Source organism: Parambassis ranga, unplaced genomic scaffold (genome assembly GCF_900634625.1).
Source record: "Parambassis ranga unplaced genomic scaffold, fParRan2.1 scaffold_21_arrow_ctg1, whole genome shotgun sequence".
NCBI lineage: Eukaryota > Metazoa > Chordata > Actinopteri > Ambassidae > Parambassis > Parambassis ranga.
This window is the reverse complement of record NW_021144767.1, coordinates 2,474,889-2,497,752: the sequence shown is the minus strand read 5'-3', so window position 1 is coordinate 2,497,752 and position 22,864 is coordinate 2,474,889. Positions and strand designations below refer to the sequence as shown.

General features: G+C 42.1%; 1 long non-coding RNA gene across 1 annotated transcript; it reads right to left on the bottom strand.

Annotated features, from left to right (window-relative positions):
- Positions 1-9,441: 9,441 nt before the first annotated feature.
- LOC114429741 (uncharacterized) lies at positions 9,442-14,342 on the bottom strand. Its single transcript, XR_003669905.1, has 3 exons — positions 14,328-14,342; positions 9,898-9,936; positions 9,442-9,587 (listed from the first exon to the last, which is right to left on the bottom strand). It is a non-coding gene; the product is annotated as an uncharacterized LOC114429741 (long non-coding RNA).
- Between the last annotated feature and the right edge of the window lie 8,522 nt (positions 14,343-22,864).

Genomic DNA, 22,864 nt, shown 5'->3' with positions numbered 1-22,864 from the left:
AGGACATTAATAAGTAGGGCATCATTTTGTATTTGATCTGCACTAAGTGTGACTGAAAATCAGTCTGTATGTATTTTGATATGAAGAACGTGTATAAAGAAATGTGAAGTTAACATGATGGACACTTAATGATGGAGGAAGATGAACATCAGGGATCAGTGATTATTTCTTCTCTGCAGTTTCAGTCCATCCATCAACAGCTGTGGATATATGAGCTAAACTGACAGACTGAGGAGGACTCATGCTCTGTGGTCTCTGTGTACCTGAGAGTCTTCAGACTACAATCTGGACTGTTGAGTAAAGCAGACAGCAGCTTCACTCCTGAGTCTCCTGGATGATTGTAGCTCAGGTCCAGCTCTCTCAGATAGGAGGGGTTGGAGGTCAGAGCCGAGGCCAGAGAAGCACAGCCCTCCTGTGTGATCAGACAACCTGACAGACTGGAGGAACAAAACATGTCATGAACTCAAGAAGAAAGAAGGAAAATCCAACAGATCTTCAACATGAACATGAAGCAGAATTTAACTGATGATCAAAAAGCTGGATCCTGACCTGAGAGTCTCCAGTCTGCAGTCTGGACCCCCTAATCCATGAGACAGCTGCTTCACTCCTGAATCCTGCAGGTCATTATTATCCAGATCCAGCTCTCTCAGACTAGAGGACTGGGAGCTGAGGACTGAGGACAGAGCTTCACAGCTTCTCTCTGAGAGGTTACAGCTGCTCAGACTGAAAGAAATGCAAATTAGTTGTTATTGATGAATGAATGGAAATTTGTTGTGAATAATGACACTAAAGATCTTTTTACTTGTGTAGAATTCAGTGCACATTAGTGTCAATCTGAAAGCCTCCACATGTCAACACATGAACTGCATGTAGAAAAGCTTCAAACATAATGTTAAGGTATGCATTTAAATGATCAACAACCAGATCCTGACCTCAGTGATTCCAGACCACAGTCAGCACTCTCCAGTCCAGCACAAAGAAGCTTCACTCCTGAATCCTGCAGGTCGTTATTATTCAGATCCAGCTCTCTCAGACTAGAGGACTGGGAGCTGAGGACTGAGGACAGAGCTTCACAGCTTCTCTCTGAGGGGTTACAGCTGCTCAGCCTGAAAGAAATGAAATGTGTACATTTAACAATACTGAATAATTGTAAGAAGTAGAGCAGTGCAATGAAAAAAACAATTCTACAACATGAAAGGACACTATTGTCTAAGCTTAGTAATGTCAGTGGTTATAATTTGTGAATTATGTTTGTACATTTTTTATTATTAATCATCTGTCATTTCTATGGCAGAGAACAGGAATCAGCCAATCAGAAAAAAATGTATTGTTGCCAGGTGAGGTCTGAGATTCAGCTGCAAGCACACCGTGCAGCAGACGTTATGGCATATAGGGCAGGCCAGGAGTGAGAGACAGGGAGCGGGTTTCCTTCTATATTGATCCTCCCTCTGTGTTTCAGTCACTTCATGTGAACTGATTGTGTGTGCTGATCAACACAAGCAGACACATCAGCACAGATTCATGTGAACTAAGTTACCTGTTGTGCAGCTTTTTTTGGAGGCTTTGGGTAATCTGTTTCTAATCTGTTTAATCTGATCTGTTCTGTGAAGTCTCTAAAACCTGACAGTGCAGCTGATGGCCTCATTGGGAATACAGTGAAACAGAAATGTGGTTTTTGTGGTTAAAGTCATGGTGGCACAGAGGTAGACAGTAACAGATGTAAACATTTTGTTCTAATAACCTGTTAGTGTAGTGCCACCATGAGGCTGACAGAACTGTTTCATTTTCGGTTGGTTTTATATTTGTCATCATGGCTTAAAATAAATAAGGAGTTATTGAATCTCTCAGTAATAGTTGTTGAGTTAACCCTTTACTTCTGTCAGTATAATAGCTGTTGAAATCCACCAGAATGCAGGAAATGGCTTCTACTTCATCCAAAATGTTCTGGGGGAGGTAACTCTGATACTTTTCCACATTAAAACCATACAGCCTGTCCTTATTAGCTTTAGATATGATTCCAGCCTCAGACCTTTATGGTGCATTTCCAGGCTATTCTTTAAGGTCAGTGACTTCATATTGTTCATCTTCAGCAGTTTCTGTTTCATAACTTCCTAATGTTCAAAGGTTTTCTACTTTTCACAATAAAACAGCTTCATCTATTCAAAGTGTTTCAGCAACTTAAATTCAGACTGCAGATTCTCCAGCAATTCAGAGCAATCCTTCACATCATTCAGAGCAATGCTTCAGCTGCAGCAACCAAACTCACATTTTCTGCAGGAAATGCTTTCTAGTTAACTTTGTGTTCATAGTGTGTCAATTCATATTTTCGTCTTGTTTAATGAGCTGCAGTTTAATGTTATAGATGTACTTGCACAATCCATCAGCATTTAATCTCTTGAGTGAAGCCTACATCTAGAAGGTTTCATTCCTAAATGTGTTTTGTTTGTAACCCAGTTTAAAATCCCCACATGTTTTAATGAGTGTTGATCATTTCAGTTCAAGTTTAAATGTGTAAGCATTTAAAATGTGATTTCAAAGGGTAAAAAGTGTTACATGTTTGTTGTGTTATGTTAAAGAATGTTGCTGAAAGATGTCCCACCAGCATAGATGGGGTTAATAACAAGTGACAGGACCGTGAGCACAGTGTGACACAGACTAGGAGAGGTGTGTCGGAGAAACATGTGTAACACAGAGATTTTCTGTGTTCATTTCTAAGTTAGCAGTGCACAAAACGGTGTGTAACTTGTGTCTTAAGGTTGTTGACAGGACAATCTGTGAGAAGAAGTCTAGCAGCATACTGAGAGGCGGGAAGACTTTCGCCTGCTGCGGTATATGTCAGTCTGTAATCATTTAAGCTGCTGCTTTATAGAGTGTATTAAGGTGTGGGGGCCACAACTTTTGTTTAAGTGACCTTGAGGTTGGTAAACTGAGTTTCTGAATTCATTAGAGGGTTAAGAAAAAAGGTTATATTGTGTTTTTGCCTCCAAACAGCTGGAGTGTTTTTCTTTAAAAAAGTGACATTTGATGTTTAAGGCTCCAAAACAATATTCTAATTTTATTGTCATGTTCTTAGTTCACCAGCATTAACCTTTTCTTAAATAACTGAGAATTATTTTTCTAAAACCTTGTGTTGTGTTACTTATTACTCACCTGAGAAAGGGCAGGGATTCAATTGCAGAGACATATGCAGACGTAGTTAAGATCTTCATTAAAAATATAATTTAAAGATGGCCATTTGATTGATGGGTCAAACACTGCACTTGTGTGTATTAAAGGGACATCCAAGATAATAATTAAAACTGAGTTAATCAGGGTTAAGAAACATTGGATAAATACTTTAAAAGAACCTAAAAGCCTGCCCTCATCTGTAATGTGGTGAGAGTTGCTCCTCTGGCACTTCCTGTGTTTTTCATTTCTTGCTCGTTTCCTTGTTTTTGTTCTTTCCAGGCGCGATGGTCCAGCTGGGTGGAGTCGTGGCTTCTTCTCACCTGGGTTCCGTTTCCCGTCATTCCGCCGGCTACTTAAGCGCCGCCTCCCTTCTCCTCGGCGCCAGTTCTTCACTGCTATTTTCGTACTAAGCAACCAGCCACCTTTCTGTCCGTTCTAAGTGACCAGTGACTTACCTTGTTTTTTGCCTAGGCCTCCAGCCACGCCACCCGGTTGTTTCTCGCCCTGGACCTGAGTTGTGCTTCGCCCTCGTGGTTGTTTTTCGTTCCTCCTTCAAGTTACCTCGTAGTTCGCCCTTGTGGTTGTTTTTGGTTATATTTTGGACTCAGCTCAGTTTTCGCCTCAGTGGTAGTTTTTTGTTTTCTCTATTAAAGTGAGTAAATGTACCTGCTTCTGGATCTCCGTCTGTGATCGCACATAACATCATCAATATGACTACAGAGGGGAGCGCTACATGTTGTTGAAGTGTTTTCTATATTCACATATGTTTGTCAGAAATATTTTACACCAGAAAGTTCCAACAATTTTATTTTGGAACTCATTTGTACTAGTTATATCTACAACTCATGCTGATATACAACAATGAAATGTGAAGACTGGATCAACACCCAGATTTACCCTGACCCGAGGATCTGCAGTCTTGGGACTTCAGAGCTCACCCCACCACAAACTTTACATCACAACACATAAAACTATTGAGACTGACCTCAGAGTCTGCAGTCCACAACTCTCCAGAAAACCACGTAGCTGCTCCACATCCTGCAGGTGGTTCCCACTGAGGTCCAGATATCTCAGCTGGGAGGGGTTAGCCTTCAGAGCTGATCCCAGAGAGCTGATCTCTGACAAACCACAGCCACACAACCTAATAAAACAATACAAGACATTGATAGAGCCATTGATACCACTGATCATCTAATAATATGGGATAACATTAAAACATACAGATTACTGTTACTGGGAGGGAAGAAAATAATAATTATTCACTGATTTACTGAGCAACATTTGAACATATGAGTAGATCTGATTTGTCATCAGAGCAACAGTGACTGAAGATACACATGTCTGTGGTCCTTTTCTGTCTGTCAGTCCTGACAGATGATTTAAAAACTGGACCTCAGCCTAATAATAACATTAACTGACCTAAGAACCTGCAGTATGCAGTGAGGACTGTCCAGTCCAGCACATAGCTGCTTCAGTCCTGAATCCTGCAGCCTGTTCCGGTTCATGTCGAGCTCTGTCAGATGGGAGGGGTCGGACTTCAGAGCTGAGGCCACAACTTCACAGTGAGTCTCTGAGAGGTCACAGTCAGAAAGTCTGTGATGACAGAAATATCAGAACATTATGAAAGGGACACTTTAAGTAGTAGCAGTGATCTCATTTGATCTGACTGTTTGACATGTAACAATAGTTCTGATCATTCTCATCGTCTCATTTTGACAGTGTATTTCACTTTATTCCTCTGTTGTAGGTTCTTCCAGCTGATATTGCTGAAAGATAAATTCTTCTCTTTCATGCAGAGACTTTAAAGAGTTATTCTGTTGTGTGACATCCTGATTGAACTGTTTGTGTAATGGTATGTGTCTGCATGTTTGCATACCATGATGTTGTGCTGCAGTTTTTGCAGTCTTTGTATCTATGTAGTTTGTGCAGCTCTTTGGCCACATGCAGCTGTTTTAACTACAAATAAAGACACATTTATTGTCCATTCATTTAACAGCTTCAAACAGAAACATACAAAACAATGTTTTCACAGTAGAAGAACATCTGAGACAAAAACACAGCTGATGTGATGTGTCAATGAACACAAGGAGCTCTGTTAGAGAGAAACATACAGTGTGAATGTGTCTAAGAACTAAACCAGTAATCTACACTGATTGGTCACATCTGGACTCACCTGAACTTTCTGCAGTTCCTCACAGCTGGAAGCAGTCTCAATCGTCCTTCTGTTGTTGTGTTGTACTTCATCAGGTCTAGCTCATCGAGAACCTCCTCTGACATCTGCAGCATGTAAGCCAGAGCTGAGCAGTGGATCTCAGAGAGTTTCTTCTCTGATCTGTTCTCTGACTGCAGGAACTCTTGGATCTCCTGATGCACTGAGAGGTCGTTCATCTCCATCAGACAGTGGAAGATGTTGATGCTTCTGTCAGGAGACACATTATAAGTGTTTCTCCATTTCAGGTTGTTGATGGCTCTCTGGATGGCCTCTGAACTGATCTCTGTCTGACCCAGCAGGTCTCCTAAGAGTCTCTGATTTGACTGCAGGGAGAGACCATGAAGGAAGCGAACCATCAGGTCCAGGTGGCCAGTTTCACTGTTCAGAGATTTCTCCATGACTCTGTACAGGATGTCATCCAGAGATGACCAACTTTTCTCTCCCAGGAAGTTCACCAGCTCTTCATCGTCCCCATCAATGAAACAGCGTATGAGGTGGAAAGCAGCCAGAAACTCCTGAACGCTCAGGTGAACAAAGCAGAATGTTGTGAATTCCTGTTTCCTTCTTCGCTCTTCTTTGAAGATCTCTGTGAACACTCCTGAGTACACTGAGGCGTCACTGAAATCGATGCCACACTCTTTCAGATCCTTCTCATAGAAGATTATGTTGCCCTTTTCCAGCTGCTGAAGAGCCAGTTTTGCTAGTGAAAAAATGCACTGCCTGGACAGTTGTTCAGGGTCACATTTCTTTTTGGACTGATTTACCTGAAACATCAGAAACTCTGCATACATCTCAGTCAGGGACTTGGGCAGGTCTCTGGTTTCCAACATGTCCTCCAGAACTGTGGCAGTGATCCAGCAGAAGACTGGGATGTGGCACATGATGTGGAGGCTTCGTGATGTCTTGATGTGGGAGATGATCCTGCTGGCCTGCTCCTCCTCTCTGAACCTCTTCCTGAAGTACTCCTCCTTCTGTGGGTCAGTGAACCCTCTGACCTCTGTCACCACATCCACACAGTCAGTAGGGATCTGTTTGGCTGCTGCAGGTCGTGTGGTTATCCATATGCGAGCAGAGCGCAGCAGTTTTCCATTGATGAGGTTTTTCACCAAGATATCGGTGGTGGTGGACTTAGTTACATCAACAGAGTGACTATCATCAACATGAAGGTCCAGATGAAGGCGGCTCTCATCCAGTCCATCAAACACAAAGAGAAGCTTGAATTCGCTGTCGTCGTAGTTGCCGTTTCCTAATGATTCTAAAGCAGTAAAGATGTAGTTAAGAGCCTCCTCTTTGATGCCCTTAGCCTCTGGGATACATTTATGAATGAGGTTTGCCAAACTGAACTGTTTTCCCATCAGTGGATTCAGCTGGCGGAAGTAGAAGGGGAAAATGAGATGCACATCTTGATTGGCTGTTCCTTCAGCCCAGTCCAGCATAAACTTTTGCACCAGGAAGGTCTTTCCAATTCCTGCGATTCCGTTGGTCAGCACTGTTTTTACAGGTATGTATTCTCCAGAAGGATGTTGGAACATGTCTCTGGGTTTGACAGATGTCTCAGTGTCTCTGGGCCTCCAGGCTTTCTGGATCTGTTGGACCTCATGCTGTGTGTTGATGTGTATGTCAGGGCCGGCTGTGATGTACAGCTCTGTGTAGATATCAACCAGGCGCTTTTTATCGTTTGCCCAGCCTTCTCGTGTATACAGAATCTTGCCCTTGAAGTTTGATTGAAGAATTCTTTGGTAATATGTGATGTGGCGTGACTCCGGTACTGGAACCATCCCATCTGTCAAAGACAGTGAGTAGTGTTAGTGTGTGTTTACACATATAGGCAGACCTTGTCTGTCTTAACTAACTTTCCCAGGTAGTTCAGTGTGTTCCTACAAAGCAAAACAGATCCATTATCATCCAAAAAAACGAATTCATCTTGGCAATGCTATGGCTAAGAGAGTAAATCAAGGCAACTGAACACATGGATGGTCTTTGTTGTTTTCTGTAAACATTTCACTGCTCCCCCTAACCACCTTCACTCATGATACAAACTACTAATAAATAAACTTAACTTGAGCTTCTATGTTAAAATAACGAAACACATTAAAACATATGAGTTTAAATGGACAATCAAGTGTCAGTATTAGTGTGAGTGTAATGTGGTAGTTTTGTTTTTGCAACACTGACACTAGTGTAGAGTTTTAACACTATTGTCAGCCAGTGTTACTTTCTAACACCTGTCAGAGTTGAAATAACTCTCAACAGGTGTTAAAATGTACACTTTCAAGTTTTAATTTAACACTTTATAGTGTGGACACATAAAGAAAGCAGTCGAAAATCTGAATATTGCATGGTAAGTCTGACAGACAAAGCAAGTGATTAGAGCACCTTAAACACTGCAGTGTTTGGTACACAGGCTGGATTCAGTGTTAGGCTGTAGTTCATGAACTCAGAGGGGAGCAGTGCCCAAATCAACAAACAAAAAGACACTAAAACACACTAAGGTTCCCTAACAAAAGAAAAAAATGACAAAGCTGGAACCTAAAACTCCTGACCCAAAAACAGAACAAAGAAAAAGGGCGTCTCCCTCCTACAAGCTGCAGCTACACATGACAATATATACAGAGCTACTTACAAATGACAATGACTGATCCAAAAGCAAGATGGACTCCAGCTACACAAACACATCAACACAACAGGTACTCAGACACAGACTAAAGACACACAAATCATCTGGCTCATGTGAGAGTGGAAGTGAGGAGGACATGAAACTAAAAAGACACCTGGGACATGCTAGCAGGTCACAGTCCATATTCACTCCAATGACATCACATCCAGACGTTTGATGGACAAAAGCCTTTTTCTTGTTGCATATGTGGGTCAGAACAATAAGGATCCAGTAAGTGTGCAATGACACTGTGACTGAATACAAGAGACAAATGTCCATTAAAGACAGGACTTCTGATGGACTGATAGAACACTGACTCATGCACAATAACATGAGGAAAGACTGAGTCAAACTTACCCTTCCTCACATCAGGTTTTAACCTCTGCTCTCCACCATGCTCCACCCTGCAGGAAGAAACACATTCTGACTGTGTTATATCAAAGGCTGTCATGTGTGTAGCTACGTTGGTTGGCAGCATCAAAACACATGTGAGACAGTGAGTGCGAGACACAAGAGATGGCAGCCAAAAAGAACGTCTATATAAGGAGCTATTCTGTAACGAAACCTGTCAGTCATGTAAAGTTCACTAATGAAATTAGTTCATCATAATAATAACTGATGCATGGCATCTAACAGGCTAATCGCTGCACAGTAGTCCTAACAGTCCTCTTAAGGTCTCCTTTAGAAAACAGGACACTCATAGTATTTCTGACTAAAACCATCTTACATATGTTCACAAAGAAACCAGGGAAGATGAAGCATTTGCTAATGATAATATGGAGTAAGGAGGCGTTCAGTTCATGTGTTGTGCTTAAAAATATTGTTCATATTATGATGTTAAAATACATTTTCCTCTCTGTTTTTTTGAGAGTGAGTGGTTTAAAAAAAAGAAAATGGGAGATGAGTAGTTCTAGTATGGAAAGTAATGGTCCAGCCAAATTGTCTCATGTTAATGTTGATATTTATAATCAGTTAAGCTGATAATGAGAATATTTATAATGATCATTGAGAGGCCATGTTTTACATGGTACATGGTTGTGTATACATGTGTTTATATGTCCTTATCTATATGTAAAGACATATTCTGTTATGAGAATATTATTGTAACCCTATTTTGGCCTATACAGGCCGGGTCTCTTTTCTTTATGTGGATCCCTGGGTTCAAGATCTTTCAGAGCCGAAAACTCTGTTTATATGTAAACGAAGGGAAAAGTAAAGGTAACACGAGTAAAATATAGAATATATATTGTTCCCTCATGATGACACTGGTGTTCAGGCCTGGGTGTCCTCACAGAGCTTACCTCTTATTGAGGTCATCGATGAGCAGCTGCTCCTGCGTCTGGAGGATGTGGTAGAATTTATCTTTGGCCTCTGTTCCAGCTTGCAGGAATGTGTAGAGCTCCCTGACCTTGTCCTGGCTGGTGGGCTGAGCTCTGATCCGATCATATGCTTCCTGCTGGATGACCGAGCCCAAGAGCTGGTCCAGGATGGGGTCGATGTTGCTGATTCTCTGGATCAGGTCGGCTCTGTGTTTATCCACAAAGTGCGTGTCTGAGAGGAGAGCAGAGAAAGATGATGACCTCTGTGGTGCGTTCAGGAACCCCTGCCCTCTGTCCTGTGAGGACTGATGGGCTTCAGGGTGTATAGAACGCTGAGTGCCTGACATTTCCCAGTTTGGGATCAATCAAAGAATAAAGATCATCAGTCTATCAGCTGGTTTATGGTGTGTTCAAGAGGAACTGGTGCTGACCTTTGGACTCTGCCCTCTTTGTGAGGTCAGAGAGGTCAAAGGTCAGGTCAGTAAAAACCCAAATACTCGCACTGAGGTGTGTGTGGTGTACAGAGAGAAGACTGTACTCACGGTCAGTGGGCTTTGCCATCAGTCCAGCTGTGTCTTCAGCTGAAACAGAGAAGGAGACACCGTCAGTGACAGTGGCTGGACCTTCAAAGTTTGAACTAGCTGCAAGTGAAGTAGCTGCTGATCAAGTGTAGAACCTGCAGAGTTATAGAGTTGTCTGAAGAGGTTTCACTGCTCCTCCAAGCAGCTTCATGTAGTTCTAACATGCCTCTCGTTTCAGGTGTCTTCACTTCCTTGTGTCTCCTCTGCTGATCACCTGCTGGCCCTAATGTGTCTCACCTGTGTCCTGTTTTTTCCTGCTCCTCGTGTGTTTTTCTTGCCGACATCTTTCAAATATAGTATCACAATAAATAATCTACAGAAATACATTTGAAAATAAATATTTATATATTTATTCTCATGATAAAGGCACAATTCAAGTCCATATTTTAGGAACTAATTAACATGTACTAATTTAATGTTTACTCATTAATTTAAACTCCTGAATAAAGATTACAGGCACTTTCTGAGTGCAAAACGTGACAAGCTCTTTAAGGAAATATCAATCCACATTTATTTCAGTGTAGAAATGTGAGCTGTTTAGTTGGTGTTAGGTGTGTCAGTGTAATAAATGTCAGATTATGTTGAAACGACTTAACACAGTCTTGTTAGCTTCACATAATTTAGTTATTTCGATTGAACACAACTAAGTTCTGTGGAACTTGTTGACATAACTATATTAAGTAAATTGGACAACTTCATCAAAGGGGAACTGTGCATGTCACACAGCCAAGTGCTGCCACCTGGTGTCAGGTGTAGGTATCAGGTTGGTGAGCGTTCAGTTTACTCAACAATGTTGTGTTGAATTGACTTAGTTGGTTTGTGTTGCTTCAACAAGTTTACATTTTAAGTTTAGGTTTTAAAACCAAACACACAAATGTTAATGAAATTGCACATAATTACATTTATTTGATCCAACAACTCACTGAGATCACTTTCACTACCTGGGACTGTCAAACAGCAGGCCCAGGTATGAGGGTACAACACTGCACTTTTCACACTTTTATATGCCTGGGTCCAGTAGACCTAAACATCCTGTATATAATAGAAATGTGTGTGTGTGGGTCAATGAAAATGTGTTCAGATATATGTTCATCACAGTAAATGAGCCAGGGCCAGTGAGTCTCAGTTTAAAACAATAATTGGTTGGATCATTTTTCTGTTGATGAAAAATACAAAGGGTCCCACAGACAGTCAGATTCAGTTTGACCTTTGACCTCATGCTCCTCATGTGCTCTAACATGCACTGTGAGCTGTAAGTCTTATACAGACAGGTGTGTGTCTTTCCTCATCAAGTCCAATCAGCATCATCAAACACAGCTGGACTCAGATGAAGGTTAGAACCATCTGAATCATATTTTACTTTTTGTTTTTTAATCTGCAGAAATGTTTCCTGTCAACATGGGGTGCTGTGTGTACAAAAAATAACTGAAATGATTTCAAATGGCTGCAGCTGTTTACGTGAGCAGATGCTGTGACTTAATGACTGGAATGTTTAATCATTTATTTCATTTCATCCCAAAAGGACCGGATCAGGACTGACCTCACGTTTTTAACCTCACATGTTCTCATGTACAGACTGAAGGGGATATTTGACATCACGTACTGTATGTCTGTGTGTATATTAATAACACACTGTAAAGTCTTTCAGTTGGTTCATAGCCTGTCCAAAATACTGTAGAGTTCAGATAATTGCACTGAAGATGTGAATGGGTTAACAGTAGATCAAACAGATATGAGTGCAGTGTCATCCACACGTCAGGTAGATTTCTCTGGAAGGATTTGTGATGAGATGGGCTCCAGCCCCCTGTGAGCCTGCACTGCAGGACAAAGCGGGTTACTAGAGAACGAATGGATTTGTGAGGATCAGTTGTAATTACGCATGTGTACCACTAGGATGCACTAATTACCTGTCACTATGTGTGGATATATAATCTGAGTTTCAGAGAGGGAGCGATTGTAGAACAGACGTTTCAGTTAAACAACAATAAAGATCAATCAGTTACACTGCAGTAAAATCAATGAGGTGGTCAAACTGATCACTGATCAGATATTGACAGATTCTCACCTGCTGAGTCAGCTCTGACTTCCAGAAGTTTCCAGCTTCATGTGTGGAGCTGCTCATCTGCTGCTGTCTGTCAGGAAATGAACAAGAAGTAACTCCAGAGAAACCACGCCTTTAACCCTATCTACCCCAAGGGACCCACATTTGGGGGCTTTTTCATGCACCCAAAGAATAAAAGCCATATAACACTGTACTAACCATGTAAACAATAATCACATTGCATATCAAATTAAACATTGGAAACTCTACTACAAGCACATATAAGCCATCTTTACACACATCAAACATAACTTCAACACCATGCAAATCAATCATCACTCATCAAAATAAAATTCTCATATCAAAGTCGACACACTTGCCACATTCTTATTTCTAGCTCTGTGATACTTCAAGTCACACAAACAAGGTGTCATATGAAAGCTGAGACTTTACCAATTGACACTCTTACAGTTGTTTTGCTATATTATAAATATTGGTGAATTAGAATATAAAGAATATAAAAGTAAAAAACTCACGAGTAATAAAATATTCTGTCTTTCTTCTGTAAATTTGCAATAATCAGTCATATTTGTGTCAGGGTTCGTCAGGGGGAGGACACAATTGCAGAGGCACAGAGCGGTTACAGCTAACAAAAAGCTCCTTATTCAAAGCCAGGAAGGCAAAACAACACAATAACCAACAACCAACAGCGTGGTAAAACTACATAAAGGAAAACAGGCACAGGGCGTAAAAAGGCAGGAACAAACACATAAGAACAAAGCAACTACCTGGAGCACCCCGAGGTCAGGCAGAAGTACATGGCATGGTAGGCGAGGATCAAGGCATGGACGAGACAAGGACAGAAACAAACCCCACACCGGACAAGACGAACTAGCAAAGACAGAGGGGAAGACACAGACTATATACAAGGACCAGGGAAGACAACGAGACACAGGTACCACACATGAGGGCAGGTGATCACACAAGGAGGGAAACCACAGGAAGTAAAACTCAAGACAATGCACGGTGGGGGGGCAGGACTACCAAAGTACACAAGACAAGACAAGAACTAAACACAAACCCAGGGAAACAAAACACCAGAAGGAAAATAACTAAACACAGATTAAACTAAAAACCCAAAACCAGGAAAACTAACCCATAAACAAACTCCAGGTCGTGACAATTTGAGGGCAATAAACGCTTGGTTCAGATAGACCAACATGTCTGTGTTTATTCAAGACTAAAAATATTAGGATTAGACATTTATCATGTTTGTGGAGGACTTTTTTGGGGGAGAATGTGGCAACGGTCATTTAGCTTACAATGCATTTTCTTTGGTGAGTATAGCACTAATATTACTACTACCTGTCAAATCTACTGGTTCTGACCTTTTGATAGAGGTGTCAATCACCCTAATCAACCTGCATATTTGACAAGGTATTAGCTTAGCATTAGGTGGGCGTGGCCTATCTGCTTTATACATCTGTTATAACCTATAGATGTGTAATAATGTTTGTATACAAGTAAAAACTGATGTAAATAGAAGTGATGAACACCAATAGTGACTTAAACGTGGAATATATAGTTTGGTTCATTAAATTTTAAATAAAAAAAAATTTAAATTTTTTTCATTTAAATTTTTTTATTTAATTTTAAGACATTTAAAAATGTCTACATAGGTTGGACTAAACCCTCTGTAATCTTGTTTCCCTTAATTAAAATAAATAAAAACTTGGCAGACATAATGTCCACAAACTTAGCACCAGATTGAGATAAGTAGATTGCTTCATCTACATCATTTGTAAGGAGATATTCATTGTAAAAGTGTAGATTTTCAACAGACGAGGACATTTTTGATCATTTCTGCTTTGTTAATCTTAATTTACAAAGAGCCAGAGGCATACAAACTAATACTTACACAACTGTGAACATCAGCAGCTCAGTGAAACAACACAGAAAATAAAATCACTGTTTCCTAAAACAAATCTGCTAACACACAACAAAGAAGATTTACATTCAGGATTTTTTAAACTGTGCAGCTCAGTGAACACAAACATCACAGAAAGTCATCCAGTCGGACCGGTTCTGACACTCCCTGCATTTCTCACTGATCATGTGACCTGAGAGTTTGTTCAACTACAAGTAAAAAACACACTGATCTGATAAACTCAGCATAAACCAACATTTTCTATTTAAAGTGGTTTTAGACAAGTTGTTCTGAGTTTCAGAGAGGGAGCGATTGTAGAACAGACGTTTCACTTAAACAACAATAAAGATCAATCAGTTACACTGCAGTAAAATCAATGAGGTGGTCAAACTGATCACTGATCAGATATTGACAGATTCTCACCTGCTGAGTCAGCTCTGACTTCCAGAAGTTTCCAGCTTCATGTGTGGAGCTGCTCATCTGCTGCTGTCTGTCAGGAAATGAACAAGAAGTAACTCCAGAGAAACCACGCCTTGAAAACAGGACACCTGACACAACACTGACATGAATGGGTTAACAGTGGATAGAACAGGTCTGAGTGCAGAGTCACCCAGCTGTCAGACCGGTTCTGACACTTCCTTCATATTTCACTGATCATGAGACCTGAGGGCTGATTCTAAAGAAAAACACCAGAAGTTACACAACTTGTTGTGAAGCATCAGTTACAGTGTGACTCTGACCTGTCACTGTGTTGTTGTGTTGAGTTTCTGGTTTTATTTCATTTCTGGTTTCATTCAGGAATTTGCACATTTTTATCAATCATCATGGTCAAATATGACAGGCTCATCATTTTAGGGGATTTTAACATTCACGTTTGTTGTCCTACTTCTTCTCCACTTGCCTCCGACTTCATTAAACTGCTACAATCTTTTCATCTGAACCAACATGTAAAATCCCCCAGCCGCAGCAAAGGTCACATTTTGGATCTTGTGATCTCAAACTGTGTTGATGTAGAACAGGTATCCCTAACACCATTTCCTGTCACAGATCACAGTGCAGTTCCAAATTCCACTCCTTCCTGACCATAGACCTATCAAAAAATCCACTCTCGCCCTCTGAGCTCACTCTCTGCCCCGATTTTCTGTCAAGCTTTTATTGAAAATTGGGAATCTGAAAAGGAAAACGGCAGCACAGTTGAGGAGCTGCTTAGTAATTTTAATAGCTCTTGCATTTTAGACTCCATAGCTCCGGCTAGATGTAAAGTTTTAAAGCCCACAGTCCTGCCTTGGTTAAATGAAGAGACTAGGAACATAAGAAGAGATCGCAGGAGAGCTGAGAGGAAATGGAAAAAAGACAGACAAAGCACATCACTGGTCGTCCTAAAACAATTAATGAGTAAATATCCACACACCGTAAAAGAAGCTAGAACAACTAACAGTAATAACCCCAGAATCCTCTTTAAAACAATCAATTCTGTTCTGAGTCCCCCTGCCAGTGAGCCCGTTGAACCCTCTCCTGAGAAATGCGATGAGCTATTTTACAACTAAAATCAGTGACATCCGCAAACAATTCCATTCTGTCTTTGTGGAACCAAAAACTGTGTGCTCCACCCCTTTCACTCTGAAACGGCTTCATGAGATTTCACTCCCCTCACTGGAACGCATTGTTGCAGTTGAGGCCTACCACCTGCCTCTCAGACTGCATCCCTTCTTGGTTTTTAAAAGATGTACTTCACACGGTTGGTCCCAGTATCCTAGCCATTGTAAATGGTTCTCTCTCCTCTGGCATTGTCCCATCTTCTTTCAAACATGCCATCGTTTGCCCTCTCTTAAAGAAGCCTGCACTCGATCCTGCTGTTCTAAGTAATTACAGACCATCTCTAACCTGCCATTTCTATCTAACATTCTAGAAAAAGTTGTGGCTTCCCAGTTTCGTTCATGAACAATAATTATGTGGCACCACCACAAAAATGAGAAAATATATGTGCATGTGTATATGTATGTTTCCTTCCTGTTTGGGAGAAGTGTTTCCTGTGTCATGCCGGTTAGCTGGGTGTGGCTTAGCTTTGAAAAAGGGCGAGTAAGAAATGTTTGGGAGGGGGGAGAGATAGTACCCAGAACCAGGAAGGAAAGGAGTCTGTGGTTCTTCAGGGCCCACGGGGGTTTTCTGTGAAAAGGGGACCCCAGCGAATACACAAGAAGGGACTCTGAACATCTGAGAAGGGGCTAAACACCAAACCTTAAGTGAGAATAAAGACTGGGAAGAGAATCTCCTCACCACAAAGCCCGGATGGAAACCCTGGTGTCCAGGGTGAGTGAGGGAGAAGCTCCCAACTCGTTTTTTTTGCTACAACTTGTGTTTTGGACTTTGTTTTTGTTACCTTTCAAAGACTTTGGGATTTATGGGACCTTTCATATGGAATGGACATTGCCCCCCTCAGGATAAGAAAACTGACATTTTTCCTTTTCTTCTCTCTTGGTAGGATGTGCCTTCGGCCTCCTTTTGGACTGCCTGTTGTGGTGAAAGTTTTGCGGGAAAGGGGTGGAATTTTGGTTGGGTGAGAAACACTTAGATTGGGAAAAAACCTTTGTTTCCTTGTGGGAGTGTATTGTTTTGTGGGGCAAGCCCTTTAACAGGACACTGGTTCACAGTGAGGTTTAAGTTATCCAAGTTGGTCTTTTCTTTTCATCAAACAATTGAAATTGGTAGCGTCCCTAGTTTGTTTTTTGTGGTAACATTGACTGTAAAATGATGGTCGAGTGTTACAATTAAATTTTTGAGAAATTCCAGTCAGGCTTCGGGAGCATGCATAGCACGGAGACAGCACTTCTAAAAGTCTCAAATGACCTTCTGTTGGCAGCTGACTCTGGTCTGCACTCAATTTGAATCCTCCTAGGCCTCAGCGCCGCATTCCACAATCCTGTTTCGCACAGCTAAGGCAATTAAGAGAAATTCGACCATTCCTCCCCTCACCTCTGTTTGAAACAGTTATACATGCAGTTATACATACTACTCTGGTATCAGTAAACATAATATTCACAGACTACAATTAATACAGAATGCCGCTGCAAGGCTTCTGACTCATACCAGGAGAAGTGACCACATAACACCAGTTCTAGCTGCCCTTCACTGGCTCCCTGTGAGTTTTAGAATTGATTTTAAGATTTTACTGATGGTTTTTAAAGCAATAAATGGCCTCGCCCCCTCCTATATGCAGGACCTTTTAACCCCTCACCAGCCTGAACTCTGCCTGAGATCCTCTGGAAAGTTCCTCCTATCAGTCCCCAAATCCCGGCTAATCACAAAGGGTGACTGCACATTTGCTGTCTGTGGAACTCCCTGCCAGAGGATATCAGGTGGCAAACTCAGTGTCTTCTTTTAAATCTCTTCTTAAAACTCACTTTTATCGCTTAGTGTTTTCCTAAACCGGTTTATTTATCCATTCATTCACTGTTTTACATTATTGTATGTTATTTGTTTTTTGCTTATGCTATTACCCTGGTTTTATCTTACGGGCCTATTTTTATTTTTATTTTATTCTACTTTTAACATTTTAAATTGTTTTATGTCTTATTGACTCACCTTGTGCAATTCCTGCCTTATCTTATTTTATGAATTGACTGGATGGTATTTTAACCACGCACTGTTGTTCCTGTTTGGATTTTATTGTACAGCACTTTGAAACTGTGTGTTTAAAGAAGTGCTATATAAATAGTTATTATTATTATTCAGCTTCACCGCACAGAAACTCCTATGAATATACTGCAAATGAGTAAAAGGCGACTACTGTGCGCTCATATAGCTGTCTGGACATAGCGACCTATCGACCAATCAGAAAATAGAATTCCTTGTTGCCAGGTGAGGTCTGAGGCTCAGCTGCAAGCACACGTTCCATGAATGCTCAGAGCTCAAAGTGTGGACAAGCTAGAGAACGTCAGGAGAGGGACAGAACAGCTGCCATTATACATTAAAACCATAGACATGTATATGTAGATGCCTCATTGAGCCGGTTGACCCGTCACTGCGGGGCGTCAGCGTGACCGCCATATTGGATGTGGCACATTTACCACTAAACTGATACAATGGAATGGACAAAAAAGTGTTTGAACTGATGTCCATCATTGAGCCGTTCACACACAAAGAGTAGGCCGAATATATTTGGAAATAACTCCATTTAGTATAAGAACGTTTTACTTTATTAATGGATCCATTGTATGTTTGTATTGACCTGCCTCTTACAGATAACTCATTGATTTATTATTATCATCACTATTATTACTTGATTGTTGTTTCATGTGAACACAAACGTCACAGAAAGACATCCAGTCCGACCGGTCCTGACGCTCCCTGCATTTCTCACTGATCATGTGACCTCAGAGTTGCGTTCAACAAGTAAAAAAAAATTTATCTGATGTGATCAACTCAGAATAAACCAACATTTTCTCTTTAAAGTGTTTTTAAACAAGTTGTTCTGAGTTTCAGAGCAAATGAAAGCTGCTGAGTTTCAGACAGGGAGCGATTGTAGAACAGACGTTTGTTCTGAGTTTCAGTTTGAAACGACAATAAAGATCAATCACTGCCCCAATGTAAAGTAAAGATCAATGAGGTGATCAACCTGATCAGATATTGACAGACTCTCACCTGCTGAATCAGTCCTGACTTCCAGAAGTTTCCACCTTCATGTGTAGAGCTGCTGGTTCTGCTGCAGTCTGTCTGACAGAAAATGAACAATGAACATAACTCCAGAGAAACCACGCCTTGAAAACAGGACACCTGATACAACACTGAGATGAATGGGTTAACAGTGGACTGAACAGGTCTGAGTGCAGAGTCACCCAGCTGTCAGACCGGTTCTGACACTTCCTTCATATTTCACTGATCATGAGAGGGCTGATAGTAAAGAAAAACACCAGAAGTTACACAACTTGTTGTGAAGCATCAGTTACAGTGTGACTCTGACCTGTGTTGTTGTGTTGAGCAGATGGAAATGCACTGTGCTGCTTCAGACATGACTTTCATCTGTCAGCTTTGCATCACATGCTACATGACTGCAAAACACTTTGTGCACTTCTTATGTCTGTGTCTGTGTTTTTACAGCAGCAGTGACATCATGAGCAGAGCAGCTCCACCTCTGCAATGTGGCCGGAGTGATGTCAGAACCAGACTGACTGAAAGATTGACCATATTTTCTGGATCTGGCGCTCATATAGCTGTCTGGACTTAGCGACCTATCGACCAATCAGAAAATTGAATTCCTTGTTGCCAGGTGAGGTCTGAGGCTCAGCTGCAAGCACACGTTCCATGAATGCTCGGAATGCAAAGTGTGGACAAGCTAGAGAACGTCAGGAGAGGGACAGAACAGCTGCCATTACATCTGTGATGAGACGTCAGGACACAGGCTAACTAATTCTATATTTTAATATATAAGTCGCACCTGAGTATAAGTCGCACACCCAGCCAAAGGACGAAAACAAGTGGGACTTATAGTCAGGAAAATACGGTACTTTATGAATCTGATGAACTCCAAACAAACCGACATTTTCACAGCAGGTGTTTAAATGCTGTCAAATCATACAAACTCCACTGTGGACATGAATGGGTTAACAGTAGATACAAGTGATGAGTGCAGAGTCATCCAGCTGTCAGACCGGTTCTGACACTCCCTGCATTCCTCACTGATCATGTGACCTGAGAGTTCTACAGTCTGCTGTGCCTCGAACAGAAAAACACTACAAGTAACACAAGTTGTTCTGAAACAGCTGTTCATCTGCTATAAAAGTCATCAAAGAGCAAAGAGAAAGCAGCCAATCAGCAGCAGAAACATCTGTACTGTACCATCAGTCAGTGATGCAGCACAGTGTGATCAGACATGGAGAGATTTCTCTGGAAGGACTCTCACCTGCTGGATCAGTTCAGATGGACTTACAGACACTTTCCAGCTTCATGTGTGGTGCTGCTCGTTCTGCTGCTGTCCATCTGACAGCAAATGGACAAAAAGTAACTCCACAAAAACAACGCCTTTAAAACCATAGGCATATATACGTAGACGCCTCATTGAGCCGGTTGGCCCGTCACTGCAGTATGTCAGTGTGACCGCCATATTGGATGTGTCACATTTACCACTAACCTGATACAATGGAATGGACCAAAAAGTGTTTGAACTGATGAACTGCCGCTCAGGAGGACCTTGAGGAGTGATGTTTTTGGGAGCGTACACATGAAAAGACAAGCAAAGTAATGTCTGGACGAGGGTTCAATCTGGCCAAAAGGCGTCAGCGAGGACAGAATGTTACAGGTAAAAGGGCCACAGCTGAAGTGCCAGGACAGAGAGGGGCAAACATCACAATGTGTGCAGCACTTGGAAATACTGGACTGATCCATCATAGATGTCAGATTGGACCTACAATACGGGGCCTTCTTGCCTTTTTGAATGACCTTCACCAGCACCTGGTTCCAGAGCAGGATCAGGAGGGACATGAGGATCTTTGTCATCACCTGGGACAATGTGGCTTTCCATCACTCTCAAGCCATCACAACATGGTTTGAAGTCCACCCAAGACTGGTCCGTCTCTTCCATCCACCCTATTCACCTTTTCTCAGTCCCATAGAGGAGTTTTTTTCTGCATGGAGGTGGAAAGTTTTTGACCATCAGCCACATGGCCAGACGTCACTCCTTGATGCCATGGATGCCAGGACACTACAGTTAAAGACTGCCAAGCATGGATCCATCATACCCTGAAGATCGCAGAGATAACATGTAGAAAACTTTATTTTGAGGCCCCCCCACCTCATCTGAACCTTTTTGTTGCTGTATTTTGTGTGTATATTCAGAATGCTCTTTTTGCTGCTTCCCTTCTCCTCGGTGCCAGTTCTTCACTATATCCATGTAGTAAGCAACCAGCCTCTTCTCATTGTCCTAGAGAAATCCTTTGACTTACCTCTTTCTTGTTTAGGTCATTTGCCAGTCCACCCAGTTGTTCATCGCCTTGGACCTGGAGTTTTGTTTTCCGCCCTCGTGGTCACCTTTGGTTTTGAAGGCTCATCGTAGTTCACCCTCGTGGTTGCCCTTTGTTATTTTTGGACTCTTTCCTTATTCGCCTTCGAGGTTGATTTTTGTTCCATCATTAAAGTGAATTATTATTTTTACCTGCGCCTGGATCTCCTTCCTTGTACGCCACGTAACAGAAGAACTGTCGGACCCGGAACCTTACCGGGGTTCTTCTTCAGGCTGTTGCGGCTTTTTGCTTCAGTGTACCAACGTCTTCGTTCTCAAACCCGTCACCTTCGCCTCCGACAGTGCTAAGAACCTCTACATCATGGGCTTGCTTGGGGACAGGGCTCTTCAATGTTTGAGTCATGGCGCCCCACGCGGCAGACGTGTTTGTGAGGAGCTCCCGACATCGACTTTGTTTATTGTTTATTTTAGTGTGTATAAGGATTGCAAATGTTCAGTGCCTGTTCACAAGGATCACGTACAGCAGAGAATCACTTCTGGACATCGGAAAAGTTTACCACAAACTAAATTCAGAACTTTTGGACTACAGCTCTCTTCTCCTCTGCACGGATCCCACCAACTCCAGCCGGCAGACCGCACCACCACAAGGCCCGAGTAAACAAAGGGACCGGCGAACAGCGAGACGGAAACGGGGCAAGAGAGGAGGGCTACATGCTAGGCTAAAGGCTAGAGGCACAGGACCACCACTACCCAGCCTTCTGTTAGCTAACGTCCGCTCTCTGGAAAATAAAATGGATGAGCTACGAACAAGGACAACATCTCAACGTGAGATCAGAGAGTGCTGTGCTCTTATCTTCACGGAAACATGGACTACTGCAAGTACACCGGACTCAGCCATTCAGCTTCAGACCGACACAGTGCACCGCGGAGACCGCACATCACATCTACGCTTGCTTCGACACCCTCTACACCAAACAGCACAGAGGGATTCTACCAGCAGAGGCAGCACAGAGCTCTTCACTCACTGGGACTTCAACTGAGGTGCGCAGGGCTCTGAAGAGGACAAACCCCCGAAAAGCAGCTGGCCCTGACAACATCCCCGGCCGTGCTTTGAGGGCCTGCTCTTCAGAGCTGGCTGAGGTTTTCACAGACATTTTCAATTTGTCCCTCTCTCAGTCATCTGTGCCCACATGCTTCAAGACCACCACCATAGTGCCCCTCCCCAAGAAAAACAAAATAACCTGTTTGAATGACTATCGCCCCATTGCCCTCACTTCCATTGTAATGAAGTGTTTTGAGAGGATAGTCATGTCCCACATCAAAGACACCATCCCAGACACCTTAGACCCCCTGCAGTTTGCATACCGCCAGAACCGTTCCACTGACGATGCCGTTATTGCAGCCATCCACACAGCTCTGTCACATCTCGAACACAAAGAATGCTGTGTATAGATTACAGCTCAGCATTTAACACTGTCATTCCCAGCACACTGGCTGAAAAGCTCCTCACTCTTGGACTGACATCCCCCCTCTGCCGCTGGGTCCAGGACTTCCTCACAGATAGACCCCAGACTGACCTATCAAAAAATCCACTCTCGCCCTCTGAGCTCACTATCTGCCCCGATTTTCTGTCAAGCTTTTATTACAAAATGGGAATGGGAATCTGAAAAGGAAAACGGCAGCACAGTTGAGGAGCTGCTTAGTAATTTTAATAGCTCTTGCATTTTAGACTCCATAGCTCCGGCTAGATGAAAGTTTTAAAGCCCACAGTCCTGCCTTGGTTAAATGAAGAGACTAGGAACATAAGAAGAGATCGCAGGAGAGCTGAGAGGAAATGGAAAAAAGACAGACAAAGCACATCACTGGTCGCCCTAAAACAATTAATGAGTAAATATCCACACACTGTAAAAGAAGCTAGAAATACCCATTTCTCTAAAATCATTACAACTAACAGTAATAACCCCAGAATCCTCTTTAAAACAATCAATTCTGTTCTGAGTCCCCC